This window comes from Macrobrachium nipponense, chromosome 1 (assembly GCF_015104395.2).
Source record: "Macrobrachium nipponense isolate FS-2020 chromosome 1, ASM1510439v2, whole genome shotgun sequence".
NCBI classification, from domain to species: domain Eukaryota; kingdom Metazoa; phylum Arthropoda; class Malacostraca; order Decapoda; family Palaemonidae; genus Macrobrachium; species Macrobrachium nipponense.
The window spans coordinates 131656897-131673534 of NC_087200.1; positions in this window are offsets into that span (position 1 = coordinate 131656897).

A 16638-nucleotide genomic window follows, 5' to 3' on the forward strand; every position below is an offset into this window, starting at 1 on the left:
GCATGAAATCAAGATTCAAGAAGATGGAAAACCTTTCAAGCAAAGAGCCTATCGCTTATCACCGTATCATCGAGATGTTTTGAAGAAGGAAGTTGAGTATTTGCTGCAACATGGATTAGCAGAACCCAGTTCAAGTCACTTCAGTTCTCCATGTGTGTTAGTAAAGAAACCGGATGGTTCATTTAGGATGTGTACTGATTATAGGAAGCTGAATTCTATCAGTGTGGCTGATAATTATCCTTTGCCTCTTATAGATCAGTTACTTGATAATATTGGGCAAGCCAAGTTGTTTCCAAGATAGACTTGTTGAAAGGATAGTATAAAATTCCCTTAGATGAGAATGTGAAGTTTCTGTCAGCTTTTATACTCCATTTGGACTATATCAGTATACTGTTCTGCCGTTTGTTCTGATGAATGCACCGGCAACATTTCAACGAGTGATGGATCAACTGCTAGGATCAATAGAAGGAGTAGGTGTATTACCTAGATGGAACATCGTGATTTACTCTACAACGTGGGAAGAACATCTGAAGATTCTGAGGAAAGTTTTCAAGAAACTACAAGAAGCAGGATTACAGTCAAAACCTAGAGAAGAGTGAGTTTGGAAAGGCAACTGTGCAGTATCTTGGGTTTGAAGTTGGGAAAGGCCTTCTTGCTCCAGTAAATGCTAATGTAGAAGGTATCTGTAAGGCTACCCCACCTACTACCAGGAAACAGCTACAGAGATTTTTAGGCATGGATGGATTCTATCGTCGTTTTTGCCCAAATTTCTCAGCCGTAGTAGCTCCCTTGACAGACTTGACTAGTCCCAAAGCTAAATTTATCTGGACTCCAGAGTGTCAAGAATCCTTTGAGAAGGTAAAAGCCCTTTTAACTTCAAGACCAGTACTTCAAGCTCCAGACTTCGACAAGAAATTTGTGATACAAGTTGATGCGTCAGACTGTGGCGTTGGAGCTGTTCTACTTCAAGAAGATGAAAATAATATCTACCATCCTGTGTGCTTCATGTCTACAAAATTGAAAAAACATCAGAAAGTATTTTCGACAATTGAGAAGGAAACTTTAGCCTTAATCACCGCATCGAAAAAATTTGAAGTGTATGTGAATAGACCTAGGAATGAAGAAATTTTAGTGTTGTCTGATCACAATCCACTATCATTTATCCAGAAAGTGAAAAACCATAATCAAAGACTGACCAGGTGGTCTTTGTGCCTGCAACAGTATAACTTAAGAGTGCAGCACATTAGTGGCAAAAACAATGTAGTTGTTGATTATTTATCTCGTTGCGAATCGTTGGATTCAACACCGTGATAAAAAATTTGCTGGGGGGAGGTATATTATATATTGCTACTTTCAAAATGCATGTTTCCCCTCTTTGAAATGTCATGTAGATTGAGTAACATTTTTTCAGATTCCTAGATAGCTTAGAATAGGATGTTTTAAATGTGTGTTCAGATTTCGCATTGCATGTTGTAAAAGAATATATATATAACGTAAAAAGAGAGAGATTCTTCTTTGTCTGTTCGAAACTATGAATGTTTAACTTTTATGTCAACACTGTAAGATTAGAGGGTCTGCGAGATCCGTTTGCTTTCCTAAATCTGTCAACGCATGTGATAGCGAGAGAATTGAGTCTTGCGTTGTTATCAAAACATGTCAATCTTAATTGTCGCTCAGCCTCCATTTCGATCGAGTAGAGTACGTCTTTTTTTTTAACAGACTCGTACGCGTATATCTTTGATCAAAACCACGTGCATATTGCACATTTCTTTATGAAGATTGCGTCAGATTTCAAAGCTACTGGAAGCATTCGTGCCAAATACGTTTTTTGTCACCTCTGTCCAGTTTTTGCAAGGGAAGAAGATTTTATTAGATCATAGAACCTCGAGGCGATTAGATCGCTCTCTCTCTCTCTCTCTCTCTCTCTCTCTCTCTCTCTCTCGACATCATTGAGATTATATTAACGTAACGTAAATTGGTCACTCGTAACTTTTGAGAATTTCATATTTGATATTTCTTAGAGTTTATTTAGTGTTATTTAGTTTCTTTTGTGGAATCTGAACAAACATTATTTTGTAACGGCGCCTGGTTTTTGTGAAATTGTGTAAGACAAGACTGCAGCAGAGAAAGAAGTTGGTATACCAAAAAGGTAAAGTGTTATATTTTTATTAGTTGCAACTAATAATGGATAGGGAGTGTGGTTAACTAATAATTGATAGGAACTGTGGTTAACTAATAACTAATAACACGTGGTTATGAAGGTTTGGTAAAAACTGTTGGTTACAGTGTTTTGAGTGAAAAAGATTTACACTTTTACACATTGCGTATTTTTGTGTTTGTGATTGTTCCATTGTTTGTGCACTATTTCATTTTCTTATTGAAGTGTGTCTTTTTATTTTATATTTTCATTTGCATTCACAATTTAATTGACTTAGTTATTTTCATTGCTTTATCATTGCACATTTAATTAAATTTAACACTTGTGAATTAATTTGCATTTACTTAGAATTTTTTTCAAGATTTATTGTTGTTTAGCACTTGTGAATTAATTTCAAAATTTTCAATTATTGCCTAACACTTTTGAATTTTGATTGAATTAATTTTCTTGAATTTTGTGATAAATTAAATTTGATTTAATTTTACTTAATTTGATTCAATAATTAATTAAAACTTTACTTTGTTTTCAAGTAACAGTAATTTTCCCTGATATTGTGAATTTTCACTTATAAATTTTGAATTTTAATAATAAATTTTTTTTATTTAAAATTTTCATAAGTGTCATTTTTATCCCAGTATATTTTCATTTGATTATATTGATGATAGGTAGAAACATAGAGTGGTAATTGATTTGCTGTCCTTCAATTTACTTGAAGTGACTTAGAACCAGGGAAGTACTTAGACTTCTGCAATCAGGGAAATACTTAGACTTTTAAAGTTGTTAATGGAGTGATGCCCTTTGATTAATTTAATTACTTACAAGATTACCTCACACCTGTTTTGATGAACTTAGTCTGATTTTCTGCAATACTGGTAAGTGTTAAGGGATCACTGTTGCCTTTAGAGTATTCAGTCGTTTAAACGTGTTATGAGGGTTCAGGTGTCTGGCTTTTGTGAGGTAACATTAAATGAATGGTAAGTGTAGTGACCAGATACCTTGGCACATCGTAACAATATATATATATATATATATATATATATATATATATATATATATTTATATATATATATATAATTATATATATATATATATATATATATATATAGTATAATAAAAGGAGCCCATAAAAACCCCAAAATATAGAGAGAAAAGTACTATATTTCAGAGACTGCTGTCTCCCTCTTCAGGTATAATGAATGAGAAAAGTTGACAGAAAAGGTGGTATTTATACCAAGAGATCCCATCCACAGGTAAGCCAATTTTGGTCACCCCCGCTGATAATCTTCCTTTAATCATCTTAAGCATTGGTTGAATGGTGTTTTTATGGGCTCCTTTTATTAGATGGAATTCTGTTGTAAGAGAACATTTTTACCCAGTCATATATATATATATATATATATATATATATATATATATATATATATATATATATATATATATGTGTGTGTGTGTGTGTGTGTATGTATGTATGTATAAATGAATCATGAAAGTTTGGAACGTGATAAATCTATAAATAAAGGTATAAGCCACGAAGGAAAGATAAACAACGGAGTTTTTGCAAGATCTTTCGACTCAACGTCATTTACTTAGCAGTTTGTCTGCTAAGTAAAGGACGATGAGTCGAAAGATCTTCCAGAAACTCCGTTGTTTATCTTTCCTTCGTGGCTTATACCTTTATATATAAATATATATATATATATATATATATATATATATATATATATATATATATATAAATATTTGTGCGTGTGTGTGCTTGTATGTACATATATATACTTGTATACATGTGTGTCTGTGTCTGTGTGTGTGTGAACGTTTGCGTGTTTGTGTGTGTGTGTATGCACGCGCACGCGCGGTTGTCACATAAAGCCACAATACATTCAGTCAAGGAATTATATGAACAGCGATTAGATGAATGAAGAGAACTATGAACGGAAGTGTACAAGCCAAGCTGATACGTGAAAGGAGACCAAATAAAAGAAGAGAGATCGCACACATATATAAATAGAAATCAAATGACTAACCTAAGAGTAGTATGCATAGACAGCGCAAATGAGTGAACCTGAAGAGCAGATGAATAGAGTACAAATGCATAAAAAGAAACCAGTGAATAAAGAAAGCAATTGCAGATCACTGTGTTGTTCAAAAGTCAGCCACAACGTGAATTTCGTATACGGATGACAAAAGAAAATAAAATAAAATCTCTATATATAATAAGTATGATTTCTTTTCCTCTGGTCCAAATTTAGTCATCCCGTTTTGTCCAATTTTTTTCAAAGCCTGTCCATTTCCCTTCAGTAATTTGTAATTAAACAAGAGAAAAGAACAATACACTGACGCATGTGGATTGCTATAAAATTTTCCTAATTTGTTGCTGTGCGCGATAATTTGCAAGGTCACTGCAGGACAGACCAGAATATCAATATAACGGACATCCAACTGTGACACTTGCCTCGAGATTCGGATCGCCATGACGACTAACTTTTGTAACTGCATAAAGCGAGGAAATTAGTTTCTACCTCATCTAGCACAAAAATTTTCATATCGGGTTTCTTTCTGTTATAGATACTGCAGATATCTCCGCTGCTCTTTTATTTGTAGAGATGAATATCCAATATTTAAAGGTGACTCATATTGCATCACAAACCAGGCCAAAAAATATCAATTTCTATGGCTGGTGACCTACATGACACTATTTTCCCTCGTTTAAATTTTTTTAAAAAGATTACAAGAAATAAAATGTAAAATATCACGTCCAGATAAAATTCAAAAAGAAAGTAAAATTCTTCAACTCTTTCACTCAATCCTGTGATTATATTTACTATGCATGAATTAGCTATATCTGTGTCATTTACATAATCATCCATTAGCTACATTATTCATATCAAGTATCTCCCTCTCGAGCTCAGCGTATACCAGACACTAAGAAGTTATTAACGTATCGGAAAACCCTTCATTGTCTTGCATAAATAACTCCGTCGGAAGTGTATCCATTAGTGTTAAATTAAGAAAATTACTCCTCCAAAAACAATCTTGGGTAATGGGGAGACTGAAAAATCCAAAGGCGGATCAGGTCTGTACCGGGGAGGGTGGGGGGTTGTCGTGGCCGTCGAACGACCCCTACCCCTAAAATTTCTGGAAGTCCATATTTTCTGTGACTATCCATTTCACTGAACTGTACTTACAAAGTAATAACTAACAAGTTTTTTTTGGAGGGGCAAGCATTTTTTTTTACATTTTGTTATTAAACATTAACATCATTCTTTAGTAATGGAAAATACAGGGGTGTTAATAGGAATATGATATATTCCTATATATGCAATGACATTTATTGAAGAAAAGGTCCAGTTTTGGAGAAAAAAAAAAAAAAAAAAAAAAAAAAAAAAATCCCCATAACAAACTCGGGGTACGGCTCTGCGGATTCATGAAGTATGATCTCACTAAAAGCATCATTGAAAACAGAGTCCAATATCCGTGGGAAAAAAAAAACGACGAGTCTTTCACACTACAGCCCATGTCTTAAAAACATATCGGCACTTTTTTTTATTACATGTAACAAATATGTTGACAACAAATCAACGATTGTAAATAGAGAACGAATCTTTGTCCAGTGTTGGCTCATCGTGTGAAGTGCAGATCTGGACTACCAGCAACTAGCAAGTCGTTAACACGCATTCAACTTGTTATCGGCGGAGTGTGTAACACATGTCATGTGCATGTGAGAACGCACCCTAATCCCAACAGGAACAGGAGAGAGTGAATTCGACCACAGCGACTCCTCCCCATCTCCGAGTGACAGAAATCTTCCAGGTTATAGAAAGTGACAACATCTTGCGGACCGCCAGAAAACTCTGGCATGTGTCGTTCCACCTTCGACAGCCAGGAGGAAATAAATTATGCCGTCCGTGCAAACGTCGGTAAGTCTGCGACAGAAAATCATGAATTGTGGTCATTCCGCACATCAGCGCTCTTCGTGCTCTTGGTAATTTGCTCATTAACGCTTTCAAATAGGTTCAATTGCAGAAGCAATTAGCGTTCCGGCTTGTCAGCCACGTGTAGTTTTTTTTTCTGATGTTTTACTCTAATTACTAGGATTCTAAAATGCAAAGGCAACCGAGAAAGACTAGAGGGAAAGTAGAGGCAGGGGTAGAAATAAAACATATTAGTTTCCCTGTTCATTCACTCATTGTCTCTCTTTGTTAGGGATTTCCCCTTTTCCCCACAAGGGTTTTCCTGCAACTCGTGTCAATTCACTTAAAAATTCTCTCGCACAACTTTTCACGAAGGAAACTAACAAGCTGATTTTATAAGCAACCTAAGGACAAGTTAATTTGCTTCCCATCCCAAGAAATTCAAGCAATCTAAATTCTTTTTTTTCTGCTTGTCTGCCGACTTTTTCTTTCTCCCTTCCACCATTAACTTTCATGGAAGACAGATGGAAGATGTAAATCTCTTGTGGGTTTCCCGCGCACCGGCCTTGACAAACAATACACTATTTATCGCCCCGTGCCTGGCTCTGAAACAAACTTGAAACATCTCGGGGACTGAAGCTTGTTTGGTGTTTTTCGTTTGTGATGATCTTGTTTCATCACCCATTCATTACGATTCACAAAACTCTAAAGCATGATGTTGGCGATGGATTACAGTTCAGGAAATCATGATTCCTTAACTTGGTTGTACTCTTGTTCAATGAGTTCTAATACTTAAGCTCAAGTGAAACTGAATTTCGCCAGTTTATAACCCGGACTTAGTTTGAATTGGCTTTTTGCGAGATTTACAATCGAAAAAAGTTGGTCTTAGAAACGTATGTCATTCAGGGCCACTAAAATAAGAAGAAACGTTAAGGGGACTGTAATCTACGACATCAAAGGAAGAAAAAAAAAGTTAAGTATATTTTAGTTTTACCAGACCACTGAGATGATTAACAGCTCTCCTAGGGCTGGCCGAAGGATTAGATATTTTTACGTGGCTAGGAACCAATTGGTCACCTATAGCAACGGGACCTACAGCTTATTGTGGGATCCGAGAAATGAATTTCTATCACCAGAAATAAATTCCTCTGATTTCGCGATGGCCGAGCCGAGAATCGAACTTCGGACCACCGGATTGGCAGCCGAGCGCGAAAACCACTCGTCCAACGAGGAACTATCAAAGGAAGAAGGCAAATCAAAGCAAGCCAGCCGTAATTGCTGTAATTAATTATATGAATAAAGGATTCAGAGCCATTTCAAAACATCAAGCCGGAGCAGAGTATCAAAAATGCCAATGAAAATGGCAAAAAAACTTTAGTCCTGTTCCAACTATTCCTCTCACATTTATCGTGAAGGATTTTCACCCTTCCAGGTTTCGAGGGAGGTGAGCAACGACCATCCTGTTGATGCATCGGGGAAAACAACGATCTCTTTAACAGGATAAACGGGATGATTACTCGTGAGCCGCCAGCTGTGAAGCAAGCGCAGGGGAGCGGATGACATACATACGCCTGCGTACTTTATTGCAATTCATTCGGAGGGGCGTTTTTATGAGTCATATGATCCATGCAGGTACTCATTTGTTTGTGTAAAATCACCAGCAAGTAAAAATTGTTTTCTGCTTAATGAATATTATCATTTCTTTCACTGAAACTTACCCATACTTATCTTCGGATCATGTCAAGATTAGCGAACCTACTATTTTTCAAGATTATATTCCACCACTTTGATTTATACACACACACAATATTCTGTGAGAACTGGGCAAATATCGAATGCATTATTCGTACATATAGATTTAGACATCCTATTAACTGGAGTCAAGCAAGAGCCTTAATCCCATGTAATGACACAGTTAAAAGGAATATCATTGAATCTTGTTTCATCAAGTCAAATAATAGAAATATTCTAAATTTAAGCCTTGGTTTATTTAAACGTGATGCTTTCATAATAAAAAAAAGTTGTTGACAATGTCTTAGTAAAGACGAAAGCGCTTGGATTTCTGACTATACATTTTCCCTGTGGAATTCGCTTATTTTTATGAAGTCACGGGTGCATCTATTGTGATTTTTTTAAGCATATATATATATATATATATATATATATATATATATATATATATATATATATATATATATATATATATACGTATCCTTTATATATATATATATATATATATATAGATATATATACACATATTTGCATATATGTTATATATATAATTATATATATACATACATACATATATATATTTATATATATATATATATCTATATATATATATATATATAATCAAAGTGGCATAGTATTCTCTTGAAAAATAGTGAGTTCGCTAATCTTGACATGATCCTCAGTTTGCTGGAATTTTCTTTTGGTGTAATAACATTTAATTAAAGCAGTAGTAAAAGAACTTCAGGATTCCTGAATGACATATGAAATTATATTTGCATAAAGACAAATTCATACAGAAATTCCTTTCGTCACTCGATACTCTTTTTCCAATGAAATCCTCAGGTTATTATAAAAAGAACTAAAGCAAGGTTAAAGTGGAATTAAACAGAACTGCTACAGAAAAATGTTTCTCTCATTCCAAGATAGCGTGTCACTATTTTATGCTTTCATGCACAGCTGTCTGACGTGATGTTATGAAGAATCAAGATAATCAGGAATGAACAGCACGATCTCAGTCTAACGCCGGTATACTGTGGGAATACAGAAGAGCGTATGAATTTCTGGTACGGAAGTGCTGATGGAGGATTTTCGTAAAATTAAGAGGTGCAATCAATCTTCTGCCGTTGCAGAAGGGTAGAATAAAGGCAGAGAAACAAGAGATAGAGAGGGAGAGAGAGATTTTAACATTTATATAGGATAACTTATAATGAAAAACTTCAAAATAATAACAATTAGATAATACAGATGCTGTATTTAGGAGGAACATTATTGGATGGAATAGGAAAGAATTAATCTTTGTAAGGTACAAAATCATCAAAACGACACTCGGAGCGGCATTGATTGACCGATTGTCGTAACTGCCATCGCAAATAAAAATTTGACCTACCCAAACGAAAAAATTAAAGAAAAGATCTGTGAAACACCCATTCACTTTATAATACTTATTCTTACACACCTGACATATAATCTCTCATTATCTCGTATACAATCAAATTTGCCTCGGAAAGAATGATCTTATAATCATTCATTATGAAGAAAGCCGTTAATAAACTTACATAAAGTTATTTGGCAAATAAATGAGATTCTTAGCGTGTAAGATCGCTGTAATCTTTTACCATTTAGAAATACCAATATTTTACATAAGAAAAATTGCATTATTCGTACGAACATAAGATAATTTTCAATAAACGATCATAATTTGAGGTTAACTTCACCCAAAGAGGAAAGCAGTTACACCACAGAGAGGGGGGGCCCGGGTAGCGAGAAGAGGTTCCCAGTATCGACATTAATTCGAATTTTATGGCCTTCTCGATACGGGACAGTTCCCCATTAATTCAGTTAATGGTACTTTGTCGAGTAAGAGAGCCTGCGAAATAGGAAGTTATGCATTTAGGGTTGGGGTGGCCCTGTCACCCACCCCTCTACCTCTCCCAGTTCACCCAGCCTCTCTCTTAATTAATGACCGCTTCTGTACGAGAAACCGATTCCCATAATCATTACAGTAGACTGAACTACATACCGCGTCATTTTTGTTAGCCCCTACACCCCTGTCGACCCTGAGGAATTTATTGTGGTAAAGACAAATATTTTCGCCTACTGGGAAAGTAGATTGCAACTAGGCCAGAATCATCTTTTAACAAGTTTTTTCATAAATTTTCCTGCTTCTTAAGAAGAAGACATTAAGTCCACAAACAAATGTTGTTATCCGGCAAAAATGTGTGGGTTTGAATGAACAAAACACATTAGCTAATTATTATACATCCATCTTTCGATTCTCCATCTTGTGTCATCCTTCATCAATGACCAGAGGGTGGCAAAGCTTCTGGATTTCTACCTTTTCTTTCTCCGTAATGAACTTTTTTATAGTCAGAACTTTGAAAGTAGGTTTGATACAGAGTAAAGTTTAATGTACATCTCTGCTTAGTGTCAGACAATTGTAGTCAAAAATTTAATATTTTTCAAAGCAAATTTGGTTGTTTTACCAAATGTGTGACCCAACACTTCTCGATGATGTAAGATTAACTCGGCCAATGCAGAATCAGAGGAATTTGTTTCTGGCGATAGAAATTCATTTCTCGATATAATGTGGTTCGGATCCCACAATAAGCTGTAGGTCCCGTTGCTAGGTGACCAGTTGGTACCTAGCCACGTAAAAATATCTAATCCTTCGGGCCAGCCCTAGGAGAGATGTTCATCAGCTCAGTGGTCTGGTAAAAATAAGATATACTAAACTTAAACCAGGTCTCCCGACCCCTTAAACATTTTAGCACATTACCAGGCCCGGCTGGTTATGGCAGAAGCCTGCTTAATCTAATCTGACCAACCAACGGTTGGCTGTTATGTGTTTTGTCTTCCATCATCTTTCATTTTTGCTAAGGGTGCTCGAGTGGAACATGTCATAAATGCACGTCGGAAACTCACTGCATACATGTCTCAAATAGGTTGAAAACAGGTAAACGACTCTAGTTTGAGATCGAACCTTTTAGCAAATGCTGGATGTTAGCATGAAGCGCTGGTTAAGGCTACCATTCAAGTCGTTGGCTGATGTTCAGCCTGTTTGTGATGTGAGTGCGATAAGTTGCCGACTTGTGTTTATGACATTTACTGCAGTGTGGGTGTACCCTTAAAGGCTTTATCAAATGTTTGATGCAGGATACTTGCTAATATGTGCTCTTTACGTATGAGAACTCAAACGTGAATTAAAAGTAGGGATAAAAGAATAAATTAATCATATGTTTGTCTTCATATGCACTGACAGTAATCTGTTAGTTTTTAACGTCTCTAATAAAATCAAGGATAATAATAAATAGATATATACTGATAAAATCTAATATGGGTAAATACAGAAAAATATTAACATTAGAATATATAGATTATTTGTAAAATAATATGTACACGCTTAAATAGTTATGAACAACCTGAATGGTAGGATAAACATATAGTAAATTTTTGGTAAATTTAAGTCAACTTTGATAAAGATTCTGCTTGTAATACTTCTAAATTGTAAAATATTGTATATTTTCTTTACTAAAATATTAAAAAAGTGAATATCAAGCAGTATTTTATGAATTATCAGCAGGAAACTATCCTTTTAGTCCAAAGAGCGAATTACCTTTGGATTTGGGAATGAATTCTGTTTTTCGAGGACAGATAATTATCTGCAATTGTATGTGAATATTTCCTAAATGACTTTTCCATGAAAATTATGAAGATAAGAATTTTCTCATGATATAAAATGTTCGCTATGACTTGGAGAAATATAACTTGATTTTGTTACCAATATAAGAATAGGTGGCTGAATTACCACCATTGTAGGTCACTAACGGCTACAGAAATCTAAGTGACTATAACAATCTGTCTACGTGATTTCCCTGCGCTAGTTTTAACTTTGTACCAGTAAACTCATAAACATAATCATTTGAACCCATTAAACATAAACCCGTAAGATTCTGTTCCCATTTTTTTTCTCATTTCCAGGAAAGATGCAAGAGGAAAACAGATGAAAACACGGGAGCACCTACAGATTCGCGGGCCCACTCGACCTCGGTAGCCCGAGTTCAATTCTCGGGCATTCCATTGAGGGGTGAGAGATGTGTATTTCTGGTGACAGAAGTTCACTCTCGACGTGGTTCGGAAGTCACGTAAAGCCGTTGGTCCCGTTGCTAAATAACCACTGGTTCCATGCAACGAAAACATACAAAACAAACAAATTTTATTTTTATACATATAATTGCGTATACATATAATGTGTGCAAATAAATAAGACATACACACACACACACACGCACACGCGCACACACACACACACACACACACACATATATATATATATAATATATATATATATATGTATATATATATATAATATTATATATATATATATATTAATGCATATATATGAAGAGGGGGAGAGAGAGAGCAGCCTCTGTAAACGCAAACGCGTATCAAATCATCCATAAAACGCCGAAAAGACAAAATGCTAATTAAACTGAAAAATGGGACTTATTCTGAAATCAATGACTGCAAAGAAACCCCCCGAATATGTTGCCCATTGCCTGATGAAACAGCCGTTTGAGGTGACGAATCTCTTTCGGCAACGCCCTGACTACCAGTAAAACCAGGTAAGGAAGGGTATAATGCTTTTGTTCTTATTGTTCTTGTTAATTAATTATTACTAGTCCGCTCGATGAATGAGTAATTTCAAGTGATTGAAAATTATTCACTCATTGAGTCATTTGAATATACGTACTTAACAAAAGCACATATACATACATGTATAATCTCTGTTTAAAGCAATGATATGTACCAAATGGGCAGGCTATATACATATATATATATATATATATATATATATATATATATATATATATATATATATATATATATGTATATATATAAATATATATATATATATATATATATATATATATATATATATATATATATATATATCATCCAATAAGAGGTTGAGGCTAGTCCCCCATCATGTAGCAGGTGAAAAGGCAAAACAGCTCAATACATGGGTTGCTTTATTGTTGCCAACGTTTCAAGACTATGGTCTCATTTTCAAGGCTATAAAAAACAGAAATACATAAATTACAAACTTGTCCAGCAAGATTAACAAAATGTTACATACGAATAAGCACGAGAAAAAAAATTAAATATACGTATATAGAAAATTTTAAATAAATAAAAAATTAAATAAATAAAAACACACAATGTATTAAACACTAAGTGAAAATTGTTACAAAAAAATTAAAAATATAAAACAAACAAACCTACAACCCGAGGTTCAGTTGCTGTATAATGGAACTGCTGTAGTGTTGTTATTCAACACTACAGCAGTTCCATTATACATTGCTTAGACCGCCCACTCTTATCTTCTTTCCTTGCTTATCTCGACTCCTCGCTCTGGCAGGCCTTTCAGCAACCGAACCTCGGGTTGTAAGGTTTGTTTTTATATATTTTAATTTTTTAACAATTTTCACTTAGTGTTTAATACATTGTGAGTTTTTTAGTTATTTTGATTTTTATTTAAAAAAAAATTTATATATACTATATTTATTTTTTTTCTCGTGGTTATTCGTATGTAACATTTTGTTAATCTTGCTGGACAAGTTTGTAATTTATGTATTTCTGTTTTTTTATATCCTTGAAAATGAGACATAGTCTTGAAACGTTGGCAACAATAAAGCAACCCATGTATTGAGCTGTTTTGCCTTTTCACCTGCTATATATATATATATATATATATATATATATATATAATATATATATATATATATATAAATATATATATATATATATATATAATAGGTGTGTATATGTATAATATATATATATATATATATATATATATATATATATATTTTATGTGTTTTTATGCCTGTGTCTGTCTTTGATATATATATATATATATATATATATATATATATATATATATATATGTTATATAAACTATATATATATATATATATATATATATTATATATATATATACAAAACTCTCGTATTCTGTCACCTTCATAAGGCAACTTGTATTCTCTGAATACAAAAAAAAGACCAACAGAAAATTGCCTTTCACTTTTTTTGTATAGTCATTAAAGAGACACCTCTTTTTTATTCAAAATGTTTCCCCATCTTATATGTTATACATGCGCACGTAAATATATGAACATTACATAATACATAAACATGCGCATGAGCACTGCGTATTATACCCGAGACCAAATTTAATATTTTGAAACGCACTGAAGTTCCCATCATTTAGTAGTCGATAAAACTGTCTCGATCCGACAGCTCTTTAGCCACTTACTGCGAGGGACAGACGGCACAGGGGAGGGAGGAAAAACATCCACGGGAGCACCGGTATCTCCTTGCATGACGCCACCACGGAATCTCCAATAACACTGGGGAAGTGCTGCAGCCCCTCGCGCTGAAGAAGCTACGCTCGCCGCCCATGGGAGAAGATGAGAGAGACGGAGCGGGAGAGAACGAGAGAGAGAAAGCACAGATGCGGCGGATGGGTGGGGATTGTTGGGGCTGCGAGAGGCTGGGAGTCGTTCTGTGTCTGTCTTTGTGTCTGAATAAGTGGAGGAAGACGTAAGAAAATAGTGGAAAATAAAAAGTAAAGTAGGCTTGGAAAATGGGAGGTCAGAGACACTGGAAATATCCATTACCTTGATAACGGCAAGGTGCTCTGATGTCAGACGCACCGTTGTTACAGCAGAGGTAAAATGTAAAGTCATTGTACCCTTGTGTAGGGTCCCCAATGAAGTCGATTAATTCATGCTTTCATTCATTTCTGATATCCATCTGATTAACTCTTTTAACGCTCGCACACTGTTTTTAAGTGAAATTCTCACATTCTCATCACTTCGTGAAATTCATTCTTCTCAGCATAAGCAGTTTGGAATCAGTTGGCGTCCTTGGATTTCATTGTGACTCAGACGCAAATATGTCAAATATTTGCTAAGTGGAATGATTTATCCTTGGCTCGTGTTATCAACAGTAATAAGTTAATGTATTATCCTTCTGTTTCACACGTGCGTTCTCTCTCTCTTTCTCTCTCTCTCTATCTATTTATCTCTCTCTTGGTGAAGCTGAACCGCACGACTAAAAGTATATTGTATCTATCAGCCATACTGGAAAACCACGAATAATACAACGAAATTGTCTGAAATGGCTTTGCTAACTGAGGCATAAGAATGAATGGCTGGAGGGAGAATTGAGGACGACTCACTTAGTTGAAATATGCAAATGGTTCCGAAATAATAATAAAATAATAATAATAATAATAATAATAATAATAATAATAATAATAATAATATAATAATAGTAAAAGCGCCGTATTTGTGCCATTATAGAAGCGTTATCTCTCCCGTACGGACATCTCTGTGCTTTCTATTTAATTAGAAAGAAACTCATCTTGCACGTTTGTGCATTATCCATTGCATTCTTTTGATTTATGTGACGTGGTGGTGAAATTATACTGGATATATACATACCCACACACATACACACATAAATATTATTTATCATATCATATATATATATATATATATATATATATATATATATATATATAGTTAATATATGAGTGTTCCATATGTATATGATATACATATATATATATATATATATATATATATATATAATATATATATATATATATATACATATATATATAAATATATATATATATATATATATTATATATATATATATACATCGAGCTACAAATGTCCTTTAATATCTAATTAACTTTAATTCGGAATTATGAAATATATTAATTACCGAGGTAGAAGTGAATTAGATATTAAAGGACATTTGTAGCTCGATGTATGTATATTAATCACGGTAATGTGATATGACATATATATATATATATATATATATATATATATATATATATATATATACATATATATATGTATATATATATAATAGTCTGATAGTCATTAGAAGGAAATAGGTAAAGATTAATCCAAATATACATGGAAAAGATAATGTCAGCCCTGCAACAACCTCCCAATTTTCTTTATATTTTTGTGAGACATGAAAATTACTCTAATACTTAAAGAAATTTGCATCTCGATTGTCATAATGATAGTTTTTAAAAACTCTGTATTGTCATGTCTATTTTAGAAAAGTATATATATATATATATATATATATATAATATATTATATATATATATATATAGATATATATATATATATATATATATATATATATATATATATATATATATATATATATATATATTAACATATATAACCACGAAAGTTTGGAAACGTTATAAAATCCATAAATATAAAAAATTATATATATTTTTTATTTATATATATATATATAATATATATATATATATATTATATAATATCTGTGCCACAAAACCAAAGATTTTATTAAAATGCCAAAGATAAAAAATAGCGCAACATCAGGCAAGCAGTTCACTGTGACGAACTAAATTAATTTCATAACACAGGGAAAATTATGGTTAATAACTGAGGAAAAAAAACAGTACTGGAATAGATACAACACGGAGGTTTGAAATATAAAGATTGGAGTTAGAATTCATTCATTATTGTGCCTCGTGTATGGTTAGTTGATTAGGCACCTCTGAGAGGTGTAGCAATAATTATCGATATTATATGTACTCTAACTAAACCATCAAAGTGATTAACGGTAATCTGTATAGAGACTCTTGGGCAATGCCATACGGTTTCAGGTGCTGCCATCTAACAATTTGAATGGCAAAGTTTAAGCCAATCTGGCATATGGCTGATATTTGGCCTGATAAAATTCTGACTAGTTTCAAGTACGTACCAGGTT